The sequence below is a fragment of the Marmota flaviventris genome, chromosome 1, assembly GCF_047511675.1.
Source record: "Marmota flaviventris isolate mMarFla1 chromosome 1, mMarFla1.hap1, whole genome shotgun sequence".
Lineage (NCBI taxonomy): Eukaryota > Metazoa > Chordata > Mammalia > Rodentia > Sciuridae > Marmota > Marmota flaviventris.
The window spans coordinates 142,999,094-143,026,953 of NC_092498.1; the positions used below are offsets into that span (position 1 = coordinate 142,999,094).

General features: G+C 54.1%; 1 pseudogene; it reads left to right on the top strand.

The window, feature by feature from the left end:
- The first annotated feature begins 4,136 nt into the window (after window positions 1-4,136).
- LOC139705873 (probable RNA-binding protein 19) lies at window positions 4,137-27,434 on the top strand (annotated as a pseudogene).
- Window positions 27,435-27,860: the final 426 nt, after the last annotated feature.

Here is a 27,860-nt window from a genome sequence, read left to right on the forward strand (position 1 = left end):
CCCATCCTCAAGGCTGTCTGAGGAATCCATGGTAAAGTACAATAAGAAAGGGACACAAAACCACATCCCCTGCTTAGGGCTCCAAGTAGAGCAGATCCCGTGCAACCCCAAGCAGAGGTTGGAATCTGCTGCCCCCTGCCGACAGGACCGGGGCATTGCGCTCTCCCGGAGCCGCTTCAGAACCTGCACCTGCGCAGAATGCAAGCACTCAGGCCCGCCTCTTAGGGGTGTGACCTCCTCTGGCAGGTCCGACTTTGGCCACGCCTACTTCCAGGCGGGCTGGCCAAGAGTTGGGCCACATGACTTTGTTCTGGCTTGCTGCCCTGGGCAGCAGCCTGAAAATTGTCCTGGGCAGCAGCCTGAAAATTGTCCTGGGCAATCGCTGCTGGGAGGAGCTGGAATCAGAACAGAGGGACCTGGTGCCATGTCACAACTGATCATAAAGAATCTCCCGAATGGGGTGAGGAGAGAGCCTGGTGTTGGGAATCTGAAAATGGGACCCTTTAAGCCCTTTATCCCCGCCTAGCACAGAACCCAGCCCGTGGTAGGCTCCTAGGGAAATGGCGCCTGATTAGTGAGTGAAGAAGCAGCTGGATGGTTTTGGTGATGTTTCCGGCTGCGGTGTATCCAAGTGGGTCGTCGTTCCTGTTTCCTTGTCGTTTTTCTTGGATAGAGAGCACCCACATCACCGGTGTGGCCAGGAAAGCATGCCCCAAATGAGAAGCAAAGTCTTTTTGCTGCATCCTATTCTCCATCTCTCTGAGAGTACCCATCTTCAAGTGGTTTTTAGAAGGATTCCCCAGAGGCTTTTCTACATACCCAGGTACTTTGCTCACCCCTATAGTTTATCACAGGGACCATCTGCTGATTCCCTCTACTATGAAAGATAAGGACTTTACGTAATCGATTCTTCTAAATATTCTTGTTTTTAACTATCCTGCTCTTTACCTGAAGTGGTATACTTTTAAGATATGTATTACTGATCCTTCTATCAGCTTTTTGGTACCAGCTGTTGGTACCAGAGATTGAACTCAGGGGCACTGGACCACTGAGCCCCATCCCCAGCCCTATTTTATATTTCATTTAGAGACAGGGTCCCACTGAGTTGCTTAGCGCCTCACTAAATTGCTGAGGCTAGCTTTGAACTCTGGATTCTCCTGCCTCAGCCTTCCATGCCGCTGGGATTACAGGTGTGTGCCGGCTCCCAGCCATCCATTAGCTCTAAACAGTGTCTCCTGATGCTTCACTTAGTTGGATGAGAGTTTCAGCATGGCCACCCTTCTTTTCTTTTTCCTCCTAGTTTCATTTTGCATCTCAGTGTGGCTTCCTCTCCCATTGTTCATCTTTTTATCTAATTTGTTACATGTGACAACAGAATGCATTACAATTCATATTACACCTATAGAGCACAATTTTTTACATCTCTGGTTGTATACAAAGTCTATTCACACCATTGATGTCTTTGTACCTGAATTTTATATAATGATGTCCATCACATTCTACCATCATTTCTAACGCCATGCCCCCTCCCTTCCTCTTGCACCCCTTTGCCCTATCTAGAGTTCATCTAATCCTCCCATGCTCCCCCTCCCTACTCCACTATGAATCAGCTGCCTTATATGAGAGAAAACATTTGGCATTTTTTTTTTTTGTATTGGCTAATTTCATTTAGCATGATATTCTCCAACTCCATCCATTTTCCTGTAAATGCCATGATTTTATTCTCTTTTATTGCTAGGTAATGTTCCATTGCGTATATATAACACATTTTTTTTATCTGTTCATCTATTGAAGGACATCTAGGTTGGTTCCACTTTTTATTATTATTATTGTGAATTGTGTTGCTATAAACATTGATGTGGCTGTGTCCCTGTAGTATGCTGTTTTTAAGTCCTTTGGGTATAGACCAAGGAATGTGATAGCTGGGTCAAATAGTGGTTCCATTCCAAGTTTTCCAAGGAATGTCCACACTGCTTTCCATATTGGCTGCACCAATTTGCAGTTCCACCAGCAATGTATGAGTGTGCCTTTCCCCACACATCCTTGCCAACACTTATTGTTGTTTGAATTCTTAATAGCAGCCATTGTGACTGGAGCGAAATGAAGTCTTAGAGTAGTTTTGATTTGCATTTCTCTAATTGCTAGAGATGTTTTCATCGTTCATCTTGCCTGATGAATGAAAGAATTAACAACAAGCATTAACAATAGTAGTGAGCCCTCGGAGAGTTTACTGTGTGCTAGGTGCTGTTCAGATGTGTTAGGTGAAGTAATTCATTTACTCCTCACACAACCCTGCAAGTCGGCTTCTATACCCATTTTAAAAGTGAAGAAAACAGGGCACATAAAGGTAAAGTTATCGGCCTGAAGTCACTCAAGTGTGATAACTTATACAACAGTGACAGAATTGAGGCGTCTGTCTGGAATGAGCAGTTCTGACCAGTGCACCTCCCGTCTCGCTTAGCATGATGCCGTGCCCTTGTCTTAATTATCTTCCAACAGATAAACATTGGGTCCTGAGTACTTTTGGGGTTGCTGACAGTGTAGACCGAAGTGGACAAGACTTGGTCCCTGCTTTCATGCAGTTTGCAGGGGAAACAGATCAAGATGCAGGGATTGAAGTGTGAACCCTTGCTGCGGGAGCACGGGGGCTTTGGTTACTGACCCGCAGGGTCAGCAGGGCTGCCATCCTTCCAGAGGCTGCAGGGTCTCGGAGAGGCTTCCTATGGGAGGCAGCAGAGGAGCGCCCTGAGAGTGAAGGGGCGCTCCGCGGTCGCTGCAGCAGCAGAATGATGGGTCAGAATTCAGTGAGGTGTCCCTGTGCAGTGGGGGCGTGAGTTCACTTTTGTAATATGAGCTGACAGAGCTATCGATTCTGTAGACCTTGGGCAGGTCATTTATCCTCTGAGGATCCCATTTTCTCCTCTCTAAAATGTGCATAAAAGTCCTAACTTGCTGATTGTGAGATTTGGATGAGCTCGGAGTTATTATCCAGCTCCTCTGGAGATTTCTTCCTGCTGGGCAGCCAACGCCTATGGGTTCCTCTTATTTCAAGCTTGTTTGGTTGTTTGTGGCTGCCCCGGTGCCCCTTGGACCCCCTACCAGACACACGATTCTCCTCTTCTGGGAAAAGTCACTGAGCTGTGAGGGTGGTCCTGGGGCCTCGGGGATTGTGGGACCAAGTTCTGTCACATTTCCATGGCTGCCATAACAGGTGGCCACACTTCCTGAGGTGATCCAGTGCGTATTGATTCCCACAGTTTTGGAGGTCAGAGATCTTAAGGTGTCAGCAGGGCTGCCATCCTTCCAGAGGCTGCAGGGGAGAATCTGTTCCTTCACTTTTTCAGCTTCTGGAGGCTGCCTGCCCCGCGTGGCTCCAGGCCACACCCTTCAACTTCAGTCTGCAGAGTGCTACAGAGCATCTTCCGGTTTCTCTCCCTCTGTTTCCCTCATTACAACTCCTTCTCTGACTCTGATCTTCCGAATTACTTTGGACCTGGGTAATGCAGGGTCCTCTCCCCATCTCAGGTTTTCTAATCAAATCACATGGAAAATCCCGTGTGCCATGACTGGTGTGTAACCAGTGTCTGGGGGGCTAGGGTGTGGGCATCCATGGGGAGGCTATAAACAACAGAGCGTGCGTACTCCATCTGGCGCTCTTTCTGCCCAGCCTTTTGAAGTGGCTACTGGGCAGCGGCATGATGATGAATTTGTCCTTGGTCCTAACCTTGTAGGAGCCACACAGAGCACCGAGATATCCTGTGGCCCTCGTGAGTCTCATTTCTAAACAAGTGACATGAGGAGGGCTTGCCTGAGGGCATAGCTCGAGTGTCAGAGCTGGGACTGTTGGGAGTCCAGGCTCCAAAAACTTCCCCATCCCCTAGAAGAGCCATCCAATGGTGAGCCCTGCTGGCTCACATGATCCTTACCACCAATCAGACTAGCCCTGCTGGCTCTCATGATCCTTACCCACCAATCAGACTAGCCCTGCTGGCTCACATGATCTTACCCACCAATCAGAAAACACCCCATGCCAACTGTCAAACTCTTCAACTGTTAAACTGTCATAACTGTCAAACCACCCCCGGCTCTATAAATATGCAGAGCTTTTCCTCAGTAAATGGGCATTTTCTCTGACGATGAGCCTTGTTCGTTCTTTCATTGGTGCTGAAACCCGGGAGAGGGAATGCCTCGCTGCTGGAGGGCCCCCTCTCTCAAGGCTTGCCGTCCTTTTCCTCTCTTTCGAGTGCTGCTGCTACTCACACAACACCGGCTCTTCAGTAGGTGAGTTCCCCTATCAGGATCCAACTGCAGACGGGCTATGGAGGGGCTTTGACCGTGATCATCTGGCAAACCTCTGACGCCCAATCTGGAGGAGAGAACGCACCCCACCACGACCTTCATGGTCATGGTGGACTCTCTGGAACCCGGTTCATGAGCGGGAGGTCCTGAGGGGTGGTAGAACAGGCATTCTTCTCCCTCCCTCTCCCCCACCCCCTATCTTCTTCTCTCTCCCTCAATAACCACCCTTGTATGAGGGCCTCTTCTTCCCTCCCTGCAGACTCCCCCTTATTAAATTCTGCACACAAGATTGGCCTTACTATCAATTAGACAATCAAAGTCAATGGCCCCCAGGAGGATCCCTGGATCCCGCAATTCTCAGATCTGTTTAACTTCTGCGAGTGCTCGAAAAAGTGCAAGGAGATCCCCTATATTGAGGCTTTTTCTCTTCTTCGTTCTCACCCCGACCTATCTGACAGATGAACCCCCTCCCTACCCACCTCCCGCATCAGCTCTATCCAGCCCCTCAGGTGCTCCCCCTGCCTTGGCCAACACCTTTAGTGCCCCCAAACTAGGTCCTGCTCCCTAGTCCCACAAACCATGGCCCCCTTAAGAGAGGTTGCTGGACATGAGGGCATTATCTGGGTACATGTCCCATTCTCTATGAATGACCTCACGCAACTCGAGCAAAGGTTGGGCTCATTCACCACAGAAGAGAGTTTCAGTGGGTCTTCTAGGCTTATAGCCTTACTTATATGTTATTGGTTAATACTCTCCTTTTTGAGGAACGTACCAGAGACTGGGAACTTGCCAGAGCCCATGCGGACAAAACTCACTGAGTTAATCCCAATCACCCTCTGGGGCCACTTGCTGCCCCAGATCAAACTCCCGACTGGGATTATACACAAGCTGGCATACAGAGTAGGGACCGATTCTCTGCATGTATTATTGCGGGGCTCAATTACCAAAAATTACAAGAGACCCCATTCGAATTTCTGGATCAGCTTACGAAAGCCCTTCAGCAGTAACCTAGATCCCCAAACCCCAGATGGCCGTCATGTCCTTATGACATATTTCCTCTCGCAGGCTACCCCGACATCTGGGCCAAACTAAAAAAGCTTGAACAAGGCCCTGCCACCCCCTAGACTGAGACATTTTAGATGCTCGCCCAGGCCCTGCAGGGTACTTCCTTGGGTCACCGCCCATCACCAAAAACCCCCTCAGATGCCTGCTTCAAGTGTGGCAAGGAGGGACACTTGCCTGCACCACGCACTCCACCTATCCCATGTTCTAAATGTCAACAACAAGGTCTTTGGGGCTCTGACTATCCTAGATCCCATAGGAGGCCTATGGCCAGGGAACCCTCCAACCTTCTGGGCATGGCAATCGAAGATTGATGGAGCCTTGGGTCCTTGTCCCTGGCTGTAACAATCAATACACAGGGTCCCAGGGTGCAGATTCAGGTGGATAGGTGCAAGGTTGACTTTCTCCCTGACACCGGGGCTACCTTCTCAGTCCTGACAGAATTCTGGGGGCAAACATTGCCATCCACCTCTCCTGTTGTTGGGTAGGAGGAAAGATCATCTATCCAAAAAAGACTCCCCTATTACTCTGTTCCATAGACAACTTCCCATTCTCTCAGACGTTCCTAGTTATGCCCCAATGTCCAGTTCCTTTGCTTGGCAGAGATATTCTCTCTAAATTCAATACAACAATCAACATCCAGGCTCCTGGCATCAGTCAGGCCCCAGAATTGGCCTGTTCATCTTTTCTGGCCCTTTTGGCAGATGACTGGCCATTCTGCTCCACTTGTGGGGCTGACATGAAATACCATACTAACCTGGTTGACCCAATTGTATGGGATACCACACCCCCTCCACCATTTCCTGCCCACCAGTTACCGTTCATCTCAAAGATCCTAACACCTTCCCCAATCAGGCTCAGTACCCCCTGTCCACAAAAGGTCTTCTAGGCCTACAACCTATTATTCAGGACCTTCTTAGCAAGGGGTACCTCTGTCCTGCTCATTCCCCTTACAATACTCCCATACTAGTGGTAAAAAGGCCCAACGGGGTCCTATCACTTAGTTCAGGACCTACTACTCATCAACACCTCTGTTAGGCCCTTACACCCTGCTGTCTCAGATCCCCCACACTGCACCCACTTCTTGGTCATAGATTTAAAAGATGCTTTCTTCTCCATTCCCCTTGCCCCCGAATCACAAGATCTTTTTGCCTTTACCTGGACAGATCCCACCACCAGACATTCTCAACAACTAACCTGGACTGTCCTTCCTCAGGGATTTCGAGATAGTCCACACCTCTTTGGACAAATCTTGGCCTCCGACCTCCAATCTTTTCACCCCCAGTGCCCCAAATCCACCCTCTTGCAATATCGTCCTGCAAATCTCTTTGCCCACCTGCAGGGAGGAAAGCACCCCACCACAGCCTTTGGGCAGATTCCTAAAGTCCTAGTCCTCTCACCTTTAATACTCGGCTGCTAGAGAGACTCTTACCCTCTCCTTCCTCTCTCTTGCCCTGCTTTTCCCCTCTTTCTGGCCCAGGGAGTATTTGGTCTCTCCAGGAGGGGTCCCGAAAAGCCTTGTCCAAGGTCTCCAATGGCTCCGGCTCCATCCAGGATGAGAGCTTCGACTGTCAGGATTCGGTGATGACCAATCTCTGAAGCTTGAACCTGCCACTTAGGCACTCCTGATTTTTTGGCTCTAGCAGGGACGCCCCTTTTGCCAATAAATCAGTTTCCTCCTTCTCTGCATCCTCTTCCCTCCTCCTTAAATGGGTAATGTGTCCTCTCTGAGACTCTCCCCTACAATGTCTCTTGGATCAAATATAGCACCCAGGCCTGGCCCACTCATCCCTTAGACAACCAAAGTAGATGGCCCCTTTTTGGATCCCTGGATCCCTCCATTCTAAGGGATCTCTATAATTACTGTGAGCATTCAAGATTCTTCTAGCCCTTCAAAAGTGTGCTCAACAGACGACATAGTTCTCTAATTTCTTGGCCTTAAAGGGATATCGGGCCTCTCCACAAAAGGCCCAAATAGCATGTAAAGAGGTCACATATCACTCAAGGGAAAAAGGCCATTACAGTAGACAGAAAACAGCTTATTGTATCTATACCTACACCAAAGACCAAAGATGACAGTCACTTCCTCCTTCCAGGGTTCTATCCCTCCTTGTCTCTCCTTGAAAATCCTTCCATCTCTTTTCAGTCCTGCTCTCCATTAAACACTGCCTCCCTCCTCCCATCTTCTCCCTCACATGAAGGGGTTAAAGTGGCGGGGTATGCTGTCATTTCCCTCTCAACCATCACAGAGGCAAAACTATTCCCACCCAATACCACCAGCCAACAAGCTGAACTCATAGCTGCCACAAGGGCATGCGAGCTAGCAGAGGGAAAAACCCTCTCCCTATATACAGATCTCCCATGCAGCCATTTGGAAGAAAGGAGGCTATTGACCACCAGAGGGATGGCAGTCATTAATTCCACACTTATTTCTGGCCTACTACGAGCCTCCAAGCTGCCTTCCCAACTAGGAATAACCAAAGCAAGGCCAACCAAACTGACTACTCCCTTACTACTATGGGAATTCCAAGGCCAATCAAGTGGCTGGATCAGCTGTCCAACAGAACTTTACCTCCTCTCCCCTACTCTTTGTTACCACCGGGGATCAGCCCAAAGATCCCCAACAGCTCTTCCAGTTTCTTTACTCTCTATTCCATTCTAGTCCACAGAGTCTCACTACTTTCTTTCACTCCTTTTTCACCCTTTCCCCATGCGATAAGACTCTCCTACAACAGATCACTTCCGCTTGTCAGATCTGCCAGAAAACCAATACCAATATTCCATTAAAACCTAAACTTTTCCCTTCTCATCAGGCCCACGGTCATATACTTTTTCAGGATGAGTTGAAGCCTTTCCCACTTCTAACAAGCAGGCCTCTACAGTAGTTGATTTGTTGCTTACTCACATAATCCCCTGTTACGGGCTGCCCACTTCTATCCAATCAATGGCCCAGAATTCACCTCGCAGATAACTCAGGGACTGGCTCATGAGCTATCACTCCCTTGGCATTTCCATTGCCCTTACCACCCCCAGGCTTCTGGAAAGGTTGAAAGGACCAATGGGTCCTTTAAAGAGACCCTCACCAAGCTCACCATGGAATTAAGCCTGGACTGGGTAAAAGTGCTCCCCTTGGCTTTATTGCGCATTAGGGCCTTATCAAAGAAGCCTTCTAATCTCTCACCTTTCGAAGTCATGTATGACCGTCCCCTCATTCCTCCCGGATTGCCTACAGAACCCCTACCCATCTCCGAAACCTATGCCCTGCCCCTTCTCTTCCATCTGTGCTCTGAACTCTGGTGCTATCAAGACTGGCTCCTTCCCGACCCTAGTATCTCTCAAAACCCTACCTCCTTAACACCTGGTCAACTTGTTTACTATTGCTCACAGGGGGAAAAGCCCCCTTTAAAATCAAAATGGAAGGGCCCTGCTCAGGTGTTGAGAGCCACTTTGGTCAGAATGACACCTGGCATTTGCCAAAGGGAATGTTTGAAAGGTGACACCAGCGAACCATTGAGATGATGATTTGAGTTAAGCTATAAATAATTGCTGTGATGCTAGATTGATTGTATTGTATATTTGACCTTTACTGTCTAGCAATGGGGAGGCTCTTGCTGCCTTGGGTGCCTGCTACTTTGGAGTTCTCCTGATACTTTGGAGTTCTCGCTGGGATTCCTGGAGAATTCCCATTGGTTGGGGACGTGCTGGAGGAGGGATTTCCGATTGGTGGTTCCTGGAGGAGCCGCAGGGCCTTCAGGAGTGTTCCCAGGAAGTGTGTGTAGAGTGCTGGTGAGAGTTCGGGAATAAAGGTTGCTGTTTGAACCTACAAGGCTGTGTGGTGGCTTGGTTATTTTGTGCCCAGCCAGACTATGGCACTCATATGATTATATGCACTCCCTTGGCTGCCAAACTCAAGCTTTCTAATAACCAACTTCCCCATGGATTCACATTTCCAGGCTTAAGCCCGGCGCTCCTACACCTTCTTCAGAAGAGCCAAAGATTATCACCTGTTATTAAGTACTCTTGTCATCCCTCCCCATAGATTCCTTCAAGCTCCACCTCTCCTGTATCTCGGTTCTTAGCCCAATACATAATGCTCCCCCTTCTTTCTGGCCCCTCTTGGGTCCTCTCCTCTCCCTATGTCTGGAGATTCAAAGCAAGTGACCCTAAGGGCCCCCTCTAGCCAGACCCCCTTCTCCTCCTTACTACAGATGACCCCCCCACTTGCTTGGATCTGGCCGGTAGTGGGACTCTTGTTTGTTGTCCTTCTGAGAAACCACTTAGGTTTCCAGAACATGGTGACCCCTGAATAAGTGTGTACTACCTTTATCATAAGAGAGCACTTTACCAGTTGCCTTCTGGGCCTAAGGAGGAACATGTGTGTTTTGTTTACCCTCCCAGTTTTGTAAGAATTTCAAGTATCAGTATTTAAAGTTGAGGTGTTTTGCATACAACCTGGAGAGATCTGACTGCTGTCAAAGGGAAATCTGGTAACAATGGGCCACCATCCTCCCTTGGCCATCTTCATTCAGAGCTTGGGAGAAGCTGCCTTCTTTATTACAAAGCCCATGCTTTCTTGGTGTGACTGGGGAAAGCTGGGAACAGTGATAAGTGAGAGAAGCAAGCTGGTTTGGCAAGCTGGGATATTTCGAGAAAGGTAAAGAGAGAAGCAAGCTGGTTTCAGAGACACCCAGGTAGGAGAGAGTTTGAAGAGCAGCCATAATAAAGAGGGGAGGGAGCTAAATGAAGAATGGAATTGAGAGTGTTAGGTGCAGGACAGGCTGGTCTGCAGGGCATGCCAAACAAAGTTACCTGCAGGATGACCTGGCTTCTCAAGAACCTCTGTCTGGTTCTTTATCACCTGTTTGCTTCAAGCCCAAATGCCCAAGCCCCCCGCTCAAGGCTGAACACTTAATCCCCCTTGTGCCAACAAGGCAGCTTGTAGACCCAGAGACCCCATTCGATTTGGGCTATAAAAACTCCCTGTGCCTGTTCCTTCCTTCTATCATAAAGTTCATTCAGACTCAGGTGGGTAAAAAATTTCTAATCAAGCTTTTAACCAGCTTCTCCTCAGGAACTACCAACTCCTGGCTACTGATGGTACCTCCAGTCCAGACCTATGCCTAATGGACTGACATCATCATGGATCTGTGGTGGCAAGGAACATTCCTTGTTCTGGTTCCTGAAGTTATACCAGTCCTCTCTGCCCTCCTGAGGGGGCTCCTTACTTTCCTTCTCTCTGATTCTCCCACAGCACCCCATCTCAGCAGGAAACAGCCAGAATGAGCCAACGCCCAGTCTCATTTAATAACAAAGAGGGGGGAATGTTGGGAGTCACTTGGGCTCCAAAGAACATCCCCATCCCCCAAGAAGAGCCGTCCAATGGTGAGCCCTGCTGGCTCACATGATCCTTACCCACCAATCAGAAAGCACCCCATGCCAACTGTCAAACCCTTCAACTGTTAAACTGTCATATCTGTCAAACCACCCTGGCTCTATAAATATGCAGAGCTGTTCCTCAATAAACGGGCATTTTCTCCAACAACGAGCCTTTTTCATTCTTTCATGGACCTGGCCTGACTGGCACAGCACACTGCCACCTCCTCATCTCTGGTTTCTCCTAGAGTCCTGGAGCCCCGGGTTTCTAGCCATTTGTCCCTTTGCTGAAGGACTTGCCAGCTCCTCCCACCTTCTGTTCCAGATGAAGGAGGAGCGGTTCAGGCAGCTATTCACTGCCTTCAGCGCGCTGACCAACTGCAGCCTCAAGTTCACGAAAGAGGGCAAGTTCCGCAAGTTTGGCTTCATCGGTTTCAAGTCCAAGGAGGAGGCCCAGGCTGCGCTGAACCACTTCAACAAGAGCTTTATCAACACATCCCGGATCGCAGTGAGTGGGCCCTGCCTGCCTGTCGAGAGTGTCACCCACCGCTCCACCTGTCAGCGACACTTGGGTCCCAAGGTTGTTCTTTTTAGGCCCTGAGGCCTTTGGCCTTCCTCAGCGGTTCCTGCTCTTCTGTGTGTAAGACTCTCCCGGGAGCCAGTCAGACTGCTGCTGGGCCCGCCATGGGCTCTGGCTCAGTGCGGGAGTTACGCAGAAGAACAGGCCTTCTGGAGCATCTGTGGCACGTGTGCTGCTGGCCAGGAGGGCACTTGAGACACAGGTGTGTGTCCTTCACTGCCCAACAGCAGGCGCTCAGGACCCACTGGTGGTCCCTATCCTCATGAGCACTGGCAGACGCAGGTGCTGAGTTCAGGGTGGTCACTGGGTCAGGGACCCTGGGACAACTGAGCAGGACCCACCCTGGCCAGGAAGGGGTCAGGAAAGTTTCTTGGAGGAGGAGGTCCCACAAGGGTCACCCATAGGTGTTCATTGACATGATAAAACGTCCCCAGCCCTTTGCTGAGAAGGGAAAAGTCAAGATGGAGCAGCATAGAGCCAAGGCAACACACAGCCTCACCCCTCGCTCTGTGTGGTGTGGGCGTGTTGGCCTGCGGGGTCACCAGGCGTGGTAGTTCATCTTTGGTGACAGGAGTTGGAGTCACAGCCTTTTGACCTTCATCATAGACTTAAGGGACTGCTGTGGAAGTCCACACAGCCAGTATGTGACCAAATGGCAGGCTCTTTCTTTGGGGAGGGTGGTGGGTGACCAGGGCATCCTTACCTGTCTGGGAGTTGTCACTCCGGGCTCCCAGCAGGACCGGCCCTCACCAGGGTCACCTCTGAGAGTGCATTGGAGGCTTTGGTCTGGAGAGGTCTGGCTCAGGCTTCATCCTCAGCACACTCCTGGCCCAGGGGCCACCCTGTCTCCTGTTACCTGGGAGGTTCTCCCAGACCAGCGGAGCTTGCCTCATGGTCACTGGTGATCCCAGGAGCACGGGCGTTGTTGGGAGTCTCCCTGAGAACTCCCTGGGCCTTTCAGACATGGCGGTGGGCAAATTGCCAGTGGGCGGCTAGAACTCCCCGGCCTTTCAGATAAGGAGCCCCTAATGGAACATGAGAGGGCAAATTGCCAGTGGGTGGATAACAAGTTGTTTTGAAAACCTTCTAATTGGCCCTCCTGTCTTCCGTGATTGAGGACAGTTCCTGTCCCCCATGAATCTTATACAGGGCAGACTTGCGTGCACCTTAGGTGATGACCTGACCTTTACTATGATTGGCCCCGGGAGCTTCCTGGTTTAAGATAACTGACTCTCACTTTCTATATAAGCTAGCACCAGCTTGCAGTAAAGGGCTTCATCTTTGTCACTGCTGTCTGTGTGTGTGCATTTTAATCTCTGACAAGAACCTTGGCCTTTCAGGCGTCCCCTGCACCCGCCCTTGCTGATCACTGGCCTACATCATCTCATTCTGTCCTCAGAGCCACCATTTGGCATGGATGCTCCTGAGTCCCTAGTCTCTGTCCCTGAGGGCCTGGGTCACCTGGGGCAAGTTGCTTCACATCTCTGTGCTCCAGTTTTCTGGTCTTGAATTGGGGAGAGCTGTGGCTTCACTGCCCGCTGTCAGGAGACTCAGGGTGTCCACAGTCCTCATGGAGCACTCGGGTGCTGTGTGGAACTCACCAGTAGATGGTAGCTAGTGTAGTGATGTCAGGGAGGACAAAGCCAAGGTGGGGTGGTAGTCCTCTGCTTCCACTCTACTAGTGGCAGCTGCCTGTCTGAAAAGCCCAGGTTCCCAGGTGCTGAAGGGCAGGACCCTCAGGACTGTGGTTGTCACAGCAGGTATGACAATCGCCCTTTCTCATGCAGGTGGAATTCTGCAAGTCCTTTGGGGATCTGACAAAGCCCCAGCCTGGAGCAAACATGCCCAGAGACCAAGGCAGCCCAAGCAGCCCTCACAAGGCTCTGTCCCCCTGGAAATTAAGAAGGTATGCAGGTGACCGCGCCAGGACCAGGCCTGTGTGGGCAGGCGGTGGATCTGGAGGGGTCTGCAGTTCCATCTGCATTCCCCCTCCCGTGTGGCCCTCATCCTCTGCCTCTGTTTTTAGGATGATAAGGAGAAAAAGGCCCCATGTGAACTGGAACAGGTGAGTCTGTCCTGTTGACCCAGAGGGCGGGGGTAGCCAGTCGGAGGGGAGCAGGCTGGTCCAGAAAGCAGAGTCCACACCACAGTGTCCTGCTGTGTCCCTGTGGACTCGGGGTCCACCAGAGATGGGGAGGATGCTCGCCTTGCCGGGAGTTCGCAACACCGAGCCCCCCTGAGTCCCCTCTGCCTCTTCTGTGTCCCTGCTGCCCGCCTCTGGTGCCCCCAGCTGAAGGAAGACACCAAGTTCCAGGAGTTCCTGTCGGTTCACCAGAAGCGGACACAGGTGGCCACTTGGGCAAATGGTGCCCTGGACACTGAGCCCCCCAAAGGGAAGAGCAAGCCGAGCAGTGACTACCTGAACTTTGACTCTGATTCTGGGCAGGAGTGTGAGGAGGAGGCTGCGGAGGAGTAGCTGGTAGGTGAGGCTTGGGCGCTGTGCCTTTGTGCCTGTGTCTCTCAGCTGCAGCCCTGTGGCCCACCAACACCTGCTGGCAGGCACTGGCTGCCCCTCCCTCAGACACCAGGCCTGGGGCTGTCCAGACATGGCTCGGGAGCTTTCTAGTGGGGGGATGAGGTCACCTGCAGACAGGTCTGCCATGACTAGTCCTGGTCACGTGCTTGTCAGTCGGCAGTGTTCACCGATTGCATGCTGCATGCTGGGCTCTGCGGATGTAGCTCTGAGCCATAGACAGGAATCCTGCCCCGTGGCGCTGTCAGCTGTCATTGTGGTGAGAGGAGAGGAATAAACAGATGAACACCCAGGGACGCGTCATGGGGTCACAGCCGCTAAGGAGAGGAAGCAGGGGAGCTTGGGAGGGAGCTGCCAGGGAAGGCCTTGCGGGGTGGGTGAGCCTCTGTCCTCTCAGGCTCAGCGTGCTGGGGGGCAGAGGGGGTCGCAGACCAGGGCACAGCATCACAGGGGCTCAGGACAGGGGAGCGCGCAACTGCAGGGCAGACTGGCTCTGGGCACTGGGGCAGGGAGGGTGGGGCCCAAGGAGCTCGCACAGGCCTGGAGCGGAGGGGCTGGGGCTCCATCCTCAGTGTCCAGAAGTCACGGGTGGGGGTGTGAGGGTAGAAGGACAGTCGTGACAGCCGAGCAGGCACACTCCTCCCTCCCAGCTGTCTCTGTAGCACCACTCAAGAGCCAGCATATCACCAGGAGTCCCCTGTAAGCCGTTCACACCTGTGTGCTTCCCGCAGGTGAGTTAGCCAGGGGCTCAGCACTGGAGCTGGGCTGGGGTGAGGTCCTAATGTTTGGGGTGTTTGCTGCCTAAGTAGAAGATTGAGCGTGGCTCCCACCGGGGTTATGTGGGTGGCCCTGTGAGATGATGGGTGGGTGCCGTAAAGTGTTCACTGTAGAAATGGTTCTGCTGTGTAAGTGCTTTCTGTGGCACGTGAAGCCCCTTAGTGTACTTGACACAATTGGGAAGGTAACTGATGACCGGGAGGGGCCATCCAGGGGAGAGCCTGGCAGGTGGCAGGGAGCCATGGAGCTGTGTGTGTGGCGCGGGAGCTTCGCCCTCTCCCGGTGCCCATCAGAGGGTTTATTGGGCCGCTGTGCACCAGGGCCCTGATTGTGGTGAGTGTGGTCCACAGGCTACCCCCCAGGTTTCCAGCCTTGTGCTGTCCGAGTCTCTGGCTGCTCAGGAGGGTGACCTCCTCCCTGCCCCCCACCCTCTCAGCAGAGCAAGGCCTGGAAGCTAAGGCAGCTGCCCAGCAGGGACGGTCAGACATGGAGTTCCTGAATCCAAGATGGTGACAGCCGAGTCCTCTTCCTCAGAGGAGGAGGAAAGTGAGGACGAAGCTGTAAACTGTGACAGAGGCAGTGAGGAAGAGGAGTCCCCTGCTGCCCCCACCAGCCAGAGCAAGGGACCCCAGGGACCCTGCCTGGGAGGGGGAGGCCGCAGGAGCCCGGAGCCCAGGTACATGCCTGCAGGAGGGACAGCGGGGATTGTGTGCCTGTCTGGGTGTGGCCCCATGGCTGGGGGTGTGACGCGGAGGAGAGCCCAGCAACCCGCCAAGCACTCCCACATCCTCTGGGCTCATTGCCTGCTACACGGGAGGGGTGTCCTGCTGGGGCTCTGGGCACGAGTGAGGTGGTGACGGCTGGGTTAGTTGGTGTTCAGTCACAAGGCAGGCAGGTGTGGGTGGGCTCCTCGTTGATGGACAAGCCTGCTATCACTGGATGCCATCACAGTCACTCGGCAGGCATTCTCCTGCCTCCATTTTATAGGTAAGAAAACTGAGGCCCAGAGAAGGGAAGTGACAGGTCAGGCCCCAGGCCCGGGTCTGCCAGGCTATGAAGTTGAGATTGTAAAGGTGGACGCGACTCCCACCTGGAGTCCTGTCCTCCGGACACAGGGCATGTGTCCCAGTTCCTTCGTTGGTAGCTCCAACAAGAGGAAGGGGCTCCGTCTGCCGCCTCCTCCCCCCCCTTGCTCTTCTCCGCCCTCCTTTCTAATGCCCACCCTGTCCCTGTCCAGGGAGGTCAGAGGGCGAGGGGTTCAGCTCTCAGCTCTGACCCTGGGTGACTGCTGGGCCCGAGGGTGCTGCAGCCCCACAGGCCTCTCTGATCCTCATCCGGAAGGGACCTCCTAGTAACACCTGTGTGTCACCAGACAATCAGACATCAGTGGTAGGAAGGTCTCTGCACCGGGGCTCCTCCCATCTCCCCTGCCCTTTGATGGCCTGGGGCACTGCTCTCCTGGCCATGGTGCCCTGAGCCCTGGCTACAGCCCTCAGAGGCAAATGGAGAGCCAGCAGCCGCCACCTCCACCTCTGCCTGGACCCTGAGCCTGTGGCGGGCATAGATGCAGCACTCTAGTGCTACTCCGTAGCCTCCACTCCTAGAGCTGCTGTGTCCCAGTCTGTCCCCTGCCACCACTGCCCTAGGGAATCCACTGTGGCCGTTTCTCTTTGTTCAGACAGAGAAACCAGCAAACCAGAAGGAACCCACCACGGCCCACACCGTGAACCTACGGGGAGCCCTGTTCAGTGTCACAGAGGTAGGTGCTCTGAGGACAGGAAGATCACCTGTGGGCGCAGACTAGGGTGGGTGGGGAGCTTCTGTTGCCTGAGGCCATTAGGGTCCAGAGGGAGAAGGAATTGGAGGCCCAGAGGGCTGACAGATGACATCTTGGGCATATTCAAGGAAGGAAACAAGATGGCTGCCTAGAGCTAAAAACAACAAGAAAATGCTAGGGGAGCTTGGGCCAGGGGAAGGCCAAGTGGTCAGTGTGGTCTCTATTGGGAGCCCTCACCCTGCTGCCGTAGGGGCAGCCGTCTTGGACACAGGTGAGGGCATAGGTATTGCTGCAGCCCAGCTCAACACTGTTTCCAGAAACAGGCCGCAGGCCAGACGGAGCATGGGCTGCAGCTATCCGGCTTTAGGTCTGTGCCAGCAGAGGACCCTGTCTTCATTTCCCTCCTGTGACGGTCAGAGAAGCTCACTACAGGAAATTCTAAAGGACACAGCTACGTGACTAGAACCTGAAAGTCACCTACAACTGGGATGACCACGTGGGTTACCGTCCACACAGACCTGCGAGCTGGGGTGTAGCCAGTGGGGGTGCCAGGGTGCAGTACAGTTATTGCAGGTCTAAGGACTAGAGCTGGAGGTTCCAATTGTCCTTGGCACAGTGGGCAACCCTGCTCAGCATTCCTGTGTCCCACTCAGTGGCAACCACTGGTACTTTGGGGACAAGCCTTCTTAGATGTTTTTTCCTGTGCACTGACACTGGTCTGGTTTCTCATTCCCATTTTGGTTTGCAGCGTCCCTGAAGCAGGACCACGCTTGCTGCCTACCACTGCCTTGTTATGTAGTCTTCCTTTCTCAGGAGATGGGTTGGTAACTTTCCTGATCTCCTAAAGTGGACATGGGAGCTACTTACAATTTTGTGCTGTTAGAAATACTGAAGTAATTCCTTGTGATTAGGGTCAGATTTTTTTGTTGGCGGGGGTACCAATATTGAACCTCAAGGCACGTAACCACTGAGCCACATCCTCATCCCTTTTTATGTTTTGAGACAGGGTCTCAGTAAGTCACTCAGGCTGGCTTTGAACTTGTGATCCTCCTACCTCAGCCTCCAGAGCCAATGGGATTACTGGCCTGCGCCACTGTGCCCGGCCTAGTTAACTTTTTTTGAAGAAAAAATGAACCCCTGCCCTACTCCTCCTGATAAAATCAATTTCAGATACATCAAGGATTTGAGCTGAAAAAGTTTCTTTCTAAGGAATTTGTTAAGTTTTGTGGGAAAAAAAGAAAAAAATAATGGGTTGATTAACTACCCACCAGCCCAAAGCTCTGGAAGGCAGCAGCTGTCATGAAGTCACAGTGATTCATAGCCTAACAGAGGCAGGAGTCTAGTGTCTCTAATTTACAGAGAGATTTTTATGAAGGATTTATGACCCAACAGAAAAACAACACAAAGATCAGAAGATTTTCAAAGAACAAGAACTTGGGCGGCCAGTGCACATGTTTGGATTCTGTCATGATTATCAAAAAACAAAATCAAAACTGGAGTTCACATTTTTCACTTGCCAAAATGGTACGCATCGTTCATGTTTGGCAGTAAACATTTTCTTGCCTTTTAGAGGGCCGCGTGGAGCTGCCCGGCAACATTATGAGATCCAGGCCTTTGCGGAGCTGGTGCCTGGCCAGGGCTTTGCCCCCAGGTGAATCCCGGCACACCAGAGCCTGGATGCGGGAACGTTCTTGCAGACTTCCTGTTATTATTTATAACTCAACGTGTTGATTCGCAGTCACTGATAAGAACAAAAACCCAAATCAACCCTGAAGCTCCATTTCTGGGGAAGTGGTGTGTCCGTGGTTTTGGAGGGGAGTGGTCTACCCCTGCACAACATCTGGCCTTGGTCAGAGGTGCTCTTGATGGTAACATCTGTGGGGGGCTGCTGGCCTCTAGTGAACAGAGACCAGGTGTGCTGTGTAAGCCCTGCCAGACACAGGACAGCCCCCACAACAAAGAGTCACTAGTCCAAATGACACCAGTGCCAGGTTAAACCTGGGTTAACTCACGGGGACACGTGAAAATGGTGTAAGATGATGTATCACAGAAAAGAACATGATGACAGGGAAGACCCCCAAGGCGCCGCAGCCAGTAGAAAAGCCCAGGTGTGGAGCAGGACATGGCTTCATGCCCAGAGGAACCTAGCTGTGTGTGACCCACCATGCTGGCTTTCCTCTGGGCAAGGGGAAGTTTGGAAAGAATCTGGTAATTGCAAACTTGGATGCAGTAACGCGAAAGCTCAGAACTTGGCTGGGCTTATTCCACTGACCTGAAGCACCCGGATGTGTCCTTCTGTCCTTCTGTCACCTTGTAGGACAAGCCACTTCAGGGCGGGGCCTCAAGGGCTTACCCCAGTACCCAGTTGGTAAATGGATCTGCGGCTTTTGTTTTGCAGAAGGAGCCAGGAAGAGTGAGCTGGCCTCGGAATTAGGAACCAGTTTGGTTTCCTGATTTGTACTTTTTAGTATTTGTTATGATTTTATACCCTGAATGTTCACATATTTTTAAAAATGTGTTTAAATCTCACACATGTCCAGAGAAGGGAGTAGTTAAGAAGGTCGGAGGCCTCCCTACAGTAGAAGTTTAGGTTTGTCACTGTGATTAATGTAGACAAATATCTGTGCTTTAAAGAGAAGTAAGAAAAGCCAGCTTTAACCTTAAGTATTTAAAAAAACAAAAAACAAAGAAACAACTCCTTAGGAACAAAGACCAGATGTAATGCCTTAAATCGCTGCTGCTAATATTACTATTTTATAATTACATTATTCGTTTCTTATTCAGTTTTTATTTCCCAGTTTTTCTTACTTTATGGTGGAGGAGAGATGAGTGTGACTTAAAGGAAGGAGAAAAACCATGATCACTTCGTTATCTTTTCTGATCCAACACTTTATTCCTTATCTCTTTATCGGATTGCATGGTTTCTTGGGGGACTGATAAGGGGCAAAACTTGTCCTTGCAGAACAATGTTCTTGAATTCCTGGCGCCCCTGAAACCAGTGGCCATTTGAATAGTGAGAAATGTGCATGGGAACAACACAGGTAAGGCCTGGGAGCTGGGTGGATGTGCGGGGGAGGGCTGGCCACATATTTGGGGAGGTCCCAAGGCAGCCTTGTCCCTTCTCCTTGTTGGGGTCCTCAGTTCTGTGGATGTGGCTAATTAGTCAAAACTCGGATCTCTGTCATCCTTGCCTCTGGCAGCCTGGTATATAGTGTCAGAATTTTCTCCTCCACTGTTCTAGTAGGTTCCCCTGTTCTGTTCAGGTAGATGCCCGCAGGTCTGGGTTTGCTGGGCTAAGTCCATGGGCGGCTCTGCGGGCGGGCAGTGCTCTACCTCTCTGCGCATGTGTGGTGTTGCCCCAGACCACATCTCCCCAGGTGTCCGCTCCGGGCTGTGAGCCTCCTCCCCTGGCCTTGGAGACCTGGATCTGGCTGCCTGGAGGCAGTGAGCATGGCTGGAAGGAAGGTGGATCTGGGAGAGCTGGGCACCTGCCCAGCCCAGTGGCCAGCTAGGCCAGAAAGCTGTAGGAGACCAGTGGCAGAATAGCCACATCTCAGAGAACCATACTAAGGCTCTGTGGCCACTGGGTGTCTGGACCCTGGGGTTGGGAGTGTCTTGGCAGGAAGAGGCCACCTGGGCAGAGTAATCAGGTCTGGCCGAGCTGGCACCCAAGGAGAAAGGTGCTCCTGCGTCGGGGTGGTCCAGTGCCCTTGCTGTGTCGCATCTCGTCCCTCCCCCGCTCTCCCGCCCAGCTCACCAGGATGATGGTTCAGGCAGCTGTTACTCCTGGAGCTCAGCAGAGGGCAGTGTGAGGGGGGGGACAGAGCCCCTGCCCAGGTTCACACCCCAGCCAGCCACTTAGGAGCCCTGTGACCTGGGACAGGAACTCAGCCTCCTTTCCTCTTTTGCATAAGGGGTCAGACCTGTCGTGAAGTTGGGAGGCTCAGGATCAGCCCCGGACAGTGTGAGCACTGGGCACGCTCAGAGTGCAGCTGTTGGTGTTGGTCCTGGTGGCAGGGCCACCGGTTCATGGCACCTCAGAGACCAGGCAGAGAGCCAGGAGGAAGGTACCTGCCTTGTTGGGGCTCAGGGACAGCATCTTGGAGGCCCTGGCGCTGGAGAGAGCCAGCACCTGATCATGATGCTGTTGAGGGCAGCAAACGACCCAGGTGGAAGTGTGGGGGCGGAAGCTGGGCCGGGCCCTGGAGCTGCAGTAAGTGGGGGAGCCTGGGCCCAGTGTAGGCTCGGGGCTTAGGACAGGACAGCCTCGGGTTTAGAAAGGCCCACTGGCCAGTGCAGGGAGGGCCGCAGTCAGCCGGAGGCAGTGGAGGCTTTTGCTTGTGTGCGCTGGTGGGGGAGGCTGGGGGAGATTGTGGTGGTGTAGACGGGGTGCTGTTTGGCGGCTTCACGGGTCGAGGCCCAGTGAGGTTGAGGCTGTGGAGGCCTCTGCACCTGCTTGTTGCTGTGTAGTCATGGCCTCTGGAGCTGCAGGCAGGGTGGTGTGGAGGTGACCCTCCAGTGCTGGGCTGGGTCACAGCGGCCATCGTGAGCATTTCTTCTCTGCAGAACATGGTCAGGAAAGGGGTGAGGCTGGGAGGGAGGCAGAAGGGGCCTGGTTTTTGCGCCTTCACCCGCAATGCCAGGTGGGTGCTGAGTGCTCCTCCAAAGGGTGGCCAGGTGGGGTCAGCCTGATCCAGCGGCCGCACAGCCCCTAGTGCCGGCAGTGCTCTTCTGCCTGGGAAGGCTGTCCTTTCTCGTCTTCCATCCAAACGAGCTTCAGAGAGGAGGCCACAGCCAGGGCCCTTTGTTCTTGCCTCAGTCGTTACTTCTTAGACTGGGAACTTGCAGGCCTATGGTTGCGCTCGGCCACATGGGGCAGAGTCTGTGGGGAGGGGTGACTCACGGGGCACCATCTGGAAGTGCTGCCCGAGCCCCTGTCTCTTGGGAGGATGGCCTGGACGTGGAGCATCAGAGACAGCGTGACATCCATGGAGGTCCCACATGGGACCTGAAGGTCTGGCCATGGTGTCCTGCTCCCCAGATCCTCCCACACAGGCTGGTGCCCTGGCCACACAACAGTGCTGCGCAGGACAGGAGGGGGATTGTCCATAGGCTCCAAGTGCCCATTTGGGAAGAGGAAGACCCACATATGGGACGTGGTCACACCCTGGTGTTCAGAGTGTCCACTGCAGACAGTGTCCTCTGAGTAGGACAGAGTCACAAACACTTCCGCAGCACTAAGTGTAGCCGGTGCTGGGTAGTAACCACACACTGACTCTTGGACCTTCGAGGCCACCCTTTGCTTGGGGACTGTTGTGCCATTCACAGGCGAGAGGAGGAGGCCTGAGTGGGTGAGGTGACTGAACCAGGGCAGGCTGCACGTGAGGGGGATGGAGCCAGGTGCCCCTCCTCCCCCATTTAGTAGGCACGAGGGACTGTGAAATGATGTCCTTGACCTTGGGCCTGGTGGCTGGCACAGAGAGCTGTTCTGTGTTCCTGTGGCCGACCCCTTAGTGCCCAGCCCTTTCTCACCCTGAGCTCAGGCCCAGCTCCAGCTCCAGCAGGCTGACGCTTCCCCTGTCCTCAGGTCCCCGGTCGGAGCTCCACTACCCCATGGACAGTCTGACCAGGAAGCCCAAGGGCTTCGCCTTTGTCACCTTCATGTTCCCTGAGCACGCGGTGAAGGCCTATGTGGCCGTGGACGGACAGGTGTTCCAGGTGAGGTGGCTTGTGGGCACCGAGTCACTGAGCCTGGCGACAGAGAAGGCCACGCCAGGTGGCTGTATGAGCAGGCGCACGTCCACGTTCTGGGTCCCAGGACCCACGGTGGCCAGCCATGTGGTCACCTCCAGTGAGCTACTTGAAGGGAAGATGCTGTGAGAGGGGAGCTTGCTGAGGTGTGTGGGTGGCCCTGAGGAACCAGGGAGCTGCTGCTCTCCCAGTGTCCCCGTGCAGTGTGCCCAGGCCCGGGCAAGGCCACCTCCAGTGCTCCTCCATCCATCTGTTCATGGCATATCGATCTTTCAGGCACCGGGCCCGACTGGCCCCAGCCATGTGCAGCTCACAGTGACACCTGTGCAGGGTCTGCTGGGGGGAGTCGGGAGCTGTGGGGTGCTCACAGAGGGTACAGTCCCCTTGGCGTGGCTGTGTCGGGTGCCCCCATCCTTAGCTGGACGGAGAGTGACCACGTGGCTTTCTGCCTGCCGTCCCCATCTCCCATCAGGGCTCATTGCTGAGTCCAGCTGGCTTATGAAGAGGGGACACACTGGAGGGCGGGGCTCTGCTTACCTCCTGCTCTGTCCCCTCAGGGCAGGATGCTGCATGTGCTGCTGTCCACCATCAGGAAGGAAGCCAGTGAGGATGCAGACGTCCCCGGCTCGTCCTACAAGAAGAAGGCGTCCGAGGACAAAGCCTGCATCTCCAGGTCCTCGTCCGCCCTGTGTGGCCTCTGTGCCCATCTAAGCTCTGCTGCCCGCCCCCCAGCCTTTCCCCAGCTGCCCGGGCCCTTTCCCTCTGTAGGGTGGGGCCTTCAGGGCCTCAGTGTCCCCGCTGCACATTGGGAAAGCGGGACTGTGTCAGCATAGGTTCTGAGGTGTCACCAAGGGCTGGGTCCCTGGCACAGAGCAGGTGCCGGACACTTGTCGGGGCTTGGGTTTGCGGCCTCACTGCAGGCTGGGTGCTCGCCCAGGACAGGAGAGCTGGTGGGGGGCGGGGAAGGCCAGCGAGGCTCTTGGCAGTTTTGGTGTCTCCGAGAGGCCTGTTGCTCCCTGCCTGACCCATTCTGCCTGCCCCTGCCCTCAGCTCCCATAACTGGAACACGCTGTTCATGAGGCCCAATGCCGTGGCCGATGCTATCGTGCAGAAGTACAGTGCCACCAAGAGCAAGTGGTGGCATGTGACCATGTGAGTGAGCTCGAGTGTCTTGAGCACATTGAGTCCACAGACTTCCTTCCAAATGCTGTCCACGGTCGCCCTCTGCTGGGGTCGATTCAAGCAAACCCCGGAGTGTTTTTCAGCCACTTGGCAAAGGATGTCCCTTGGTTCTGCCCATTAGCTGCTTTCTCCATTGTCCTTTACCCTCCCTCAAGGCACTCGGGTCAGCGATGACCGTTGGAGGTAGAAGGCCGGCCCCACATGTAATTGTGAGCGTCCCAGTGGCCACGTGTGTACAAAGAAACAGGCAAAACTAGTCTTAACGAGACACGGTCTTAATATTGACGTCTAGAGCCTCGTCACTTTGACGTGAGCAACGTAAAAAGCCACACTGTTTCTTCCCTTCTTTCCATCAATCCACTGTATTTTGTGGGTAGCACGACCTGGATCTGAACATGCCACACTTCAGGTGCCTGGTCTTGTGGTGGCTTGTGGCTGGGGAGGGCAGCCTGGCCTGTGTTGGAGGGACAGCCACAGCTTCTCAGGCCCCGCCCATGCCCTCTAAGCACTGGGGCTCAGCAGCACCTGGACAGAGGTCCCACCTTGTAGTGCCACCTAGAGGAGGCAGGGGAAGAGAGGAGAGTTTGGGGGAGCTGTGGCAGGAAAGTGGGTGGGTGGGGAGGTGACAGAAACAAGGACTGCCTGTAATGGGGTCAAGGTCAGCGCCTGCCGAAGCCCCAGGGTGCAAGTGGAGCCTCACAGAGACCTGCCCACTGCAGGAAGGGAAGAGCCCCAGGGTGGGTGGGGATGCATGGCTGGGGAGGGCAGAGAGCTGGTGTAGTGCCAGAGCATGGTCCCCACCTCAGTGTGGGTGGGCGACAGCACCCTGAATCCCCTCCCCGCTGGGCCTGCCCAACTGGCTAGGCACTGCCTGACGGGCCCGGCCTCCTCTTCTCTCCCCACAGGAGACCAAGGACAGCGTGGCCGTGCGCGTGGCCCTCTGGGAGACTCAGCTGGTCCAAGTGCGGCGCTTCCTCATCGACAATGGCGTCAGCCTGGACTCTTTCAGCCAGGTGGGTGCCTGCTGCCCCGCTGACCCCACCTCTGGGGAGTGGACTGCTGCTGATACAAAGCTGGGAACGGCCTCAGGGGAGGCTGGGGTATGGGTGGGTCCTGGGGTTATTGGATCCAAACCGAGGGCTCAACTTCAGAGTTGCCCTTCCCAAGGACAGGGACAGCCAGCTCCTGGGGGCAGTGGGCTGCTCCTGGGGGCACAGGCTCCTCGCTGTTTCTGCTTCCCACGCCTGTGTCCACAGGTGGTCCTCCGTGCCAGGAAGAGCCCTCCATGCTGAGGTGCCAATCTCGATTAGTGCCCAGGGGCAGGGCGCCTGGGAGTTCCAGCGGGGCTGTGGTCAGTCACTGTCAGGATCTGGTGACTCAGCTAGGGCTGGGATTCGACCCCGGGGGGTCTCACCGGGTGCCCTGGGCCTTCGCCCTCAGCAGAGCTGCCTGTTGGCTGTGGAGCCAGAGGGTGGCACCTCCTGGGTACTCCAGATGCCTGGCCACTGAGCCCCTAGGTGCGCACCTTGACTAGTGGCCACCAGGTCAGTGCCAGTGTCCAGCTGAAGAGCCCTGCTGCCGTCCCTCACGTGGCCTCTCCTCCCTGCAGGGTGGAGCAGAACCAAGCAAGACTGTGATTCTGACCAAGAACCTCCCAGCAGGCACCCTGGCGGCCGAGCTGCAGGAGACCTTCGGCCGTTTCAGGAGCCTGGGCCACGTGCTGCTGCCCAAGGGTGGCGTCACTGCGATCTTGGAGTTCCTGGAGCCCCTGGAGGCCCGCAAGTCCTTCCGACACCTGGCCTATTCCAAGGTAGGCCGCTGGGAGCTGCTGCAGGGAGAGGGCCCAGGAGCTGGTGTGCCCACTGCCCACACGGGCTCGGCCTGGCTCCACCTTGGTGCTGGTCCCGCACCCCTGCCCTCCCTAAGGACGCTGCAGAAGCACCCTCGGCCCCTGCTCAGCTCCGGCCGTCATCGGCCTTCCTTTCCTGCCCCGACATGGGTCTCCCTGGTTGCCTGTGGCGCTGTCCGTGCCTGTGGTGAGCTGAGGCCGGTCCTGCATGCAGGGCTGTCTGTGTGTGCACACGTGTGTATCCGCAGCACAGGGGCCTCTGGGACTCCATGACAGGTGGCCGTGAGCCAGGTGGCCTAAGACCACACAGTGCACCTGTCGCAGAGCTGGCAGGCAGGCAGGCGTCCAAGAGCAAGATGTGGCCAGGGCTTCCAAGGGCTCTGGAAGGACCTGTCCTGCCTTTGCCCACTGCTGGGCTCCCGGCATCCATCAGCTCCCTGCGCCACTCCCGTCCCTGCCCCGTCTTTACGTGGCCTTCTTCTTGGTCCCAGATCCCTCTCCCGGGTTTATAGCCCACCCAGATAATCCCGGACCATCTCAGGGTCTTGATGGTACTTGCAGGGGATGCACTGATAGGTCTTGGGGCTCTAGATGGCCATCTCTTGGGGAGCCACCTTTCACCCACCACAGGTCATTTGTCTGCCAGGCCCATTGGTGCTTTGCAGGCCGTGGTCCCCAGTGACCTGCAGGCAGGCCTTCCTGGCCCCCTCCAGCCCTGGGGGATTCCCAGCTGGGGCCCTGCCCACTGCACCATCAGGGCTTGGTGAGAACCTGGCCCGCAAGACCGCGGTGTCTCTGGTGGCCCGGCCAGGAGCCGTGCCTGGACTGCAGCCGCCCCTTCCTTCCCCGTTGCTTCGGGAAGGAGTCCCCATCACCAGAGTGGATGATGGCGAAGGCACTGTCCAGGCGCAGCCTCCCCTTTGACTCTGACAAGTGTTTTCTTCCCTGACCGCTCCCGTCAGCAGCATCGACTGAGGCCCAGTAACCCGAAGCCACACAGCTCCTTAGTGGCACCATCAACTGTCTGACCCCCAGGCTGCTCCCTTTCCCTCCTGAGCACATTTTTTTCATTTTCTTTTTATACCAGGGATTGAACCCAGGGGTGTTTACCCACTGAGCTTTGTCTCCAGCCCTTTTTTATATTTTATTTTGAGACAGGGTCTCACTAAGTTGCTTAAGGCCTCACCAAGTTTCAGAGGCTGGCCTCGAACTTGCTGTCCCCAAATTTGTTATCCTCCTGCCTCAGCTTCCCAAGCCTCTGGGATTACAGGTGTGTGCCACTGCGCCCGGCTGCTTGTTTTTTTTTTTTTTTTTTTTTTCCTGGACATAAGTAATCTTTGAGGCTTGAATGCAGTATGAAATTTGAAAAGAGTCCCAAAGGCTGTAAGTTGACAAGTCTCCCTACCACCCTGCCCTGTAGCTACCCAGGGACCTTCTACTGAGGTGGCTATTAGCAGTGGCTGTCTCAACCTTTTTTAAGAAACCCCTGGCACACAGGTCTCCTCTGAATGGCAACACGAACGCTCTTGGCTTTGTGACCCGCTGACTTCCCCTGGAGCTGCCCTGTGCCAGCAGTTCCTCCCCTTGTCACAGTCCCCATTTCATCCTCTGACTAGAGAAAGCGCACAGGGCACCTGGAACCCACTGCAGGTCAAGGCGACAGACGTGGCCTTTGCCTCTCAGCCTGGGCCCGAGTGTTTTCCTCAGGCACCCAGAGCACTTGGGGTTCTGGGCTGCGCATCTCCTGGCTCCTCTGCCCTGCCGAGCACCCATCTTCTCCACCCTGGGGCTCGTCATCTGCACATGGGACTGAGTCCCTCTCAGCTGTGTCCCGTGACAGGGACCCACAGTGTTGGCACCTTTGGCTCTGGAGTTCCACCATGTCCCCCTGTATCTGGAGTGGGCTCCAGTTGGCGTCTTCTCCAGCACAGCCCCTCAGGGGAAAGAACCTCAAAAAGCATCTGCGGAAAAGAACATGGTGGAGCCAGAAACCGGCAAGAACAGGTCAACATCGTGGGCAGGCGGGCGAGGGGTGGGCAGAGAGCCAGGAGCTGTTCAGCAGACCGCTGCTTTACGGCTTTGTTCATCCACAGACCAGCGGGTCTCGGTCTCTGATTATGCAGGTGTTAAAACATCCCTGAAAAACAGCATCAGAGCCGGGTGATGAGGCCCACGCCTGTCACCCCAGCAGCTCAGGAGGCTGAGGCAGGAGGATCCTGAGTTCAAAGGCAGCCTCAGTGAGACCCTGTCTCTAAATACAATACAAAATAGGGCTGGGCTGGAGCTCAGCACCCCTGATTGCAGTTCCTGGTACCAAAAAAAAAAAAAAAAAAAAAAAGAGATCAGAATTACGAGTCCAGGGGCTGGGGATGTGGCTTAAGTGGTAGCGTGCTCGCCTGGCATGGGTGCGGCCCAGGTTCGATTCTCAGCACCACATACAAAGAAAGATGTTGTGTCTGCCGAAAACTAAAAAATAAATAAATATTAAAATTCTCTCTCTCTCTCGCTTTAAAAAAAAAAAAAGAATTACGAGTGCAACGTAATGTAGCATATTTTTAGTTTGTCAGCTAACGGTTAAGGGAAGAAAACCTAGATCTCTTCATACCCAGAAGAGCCCATGAAAGCCCAGAGCTCCATAGGTGGCTGAGGGGCTGGGGGCCATGTTCTTGGAGTGGCT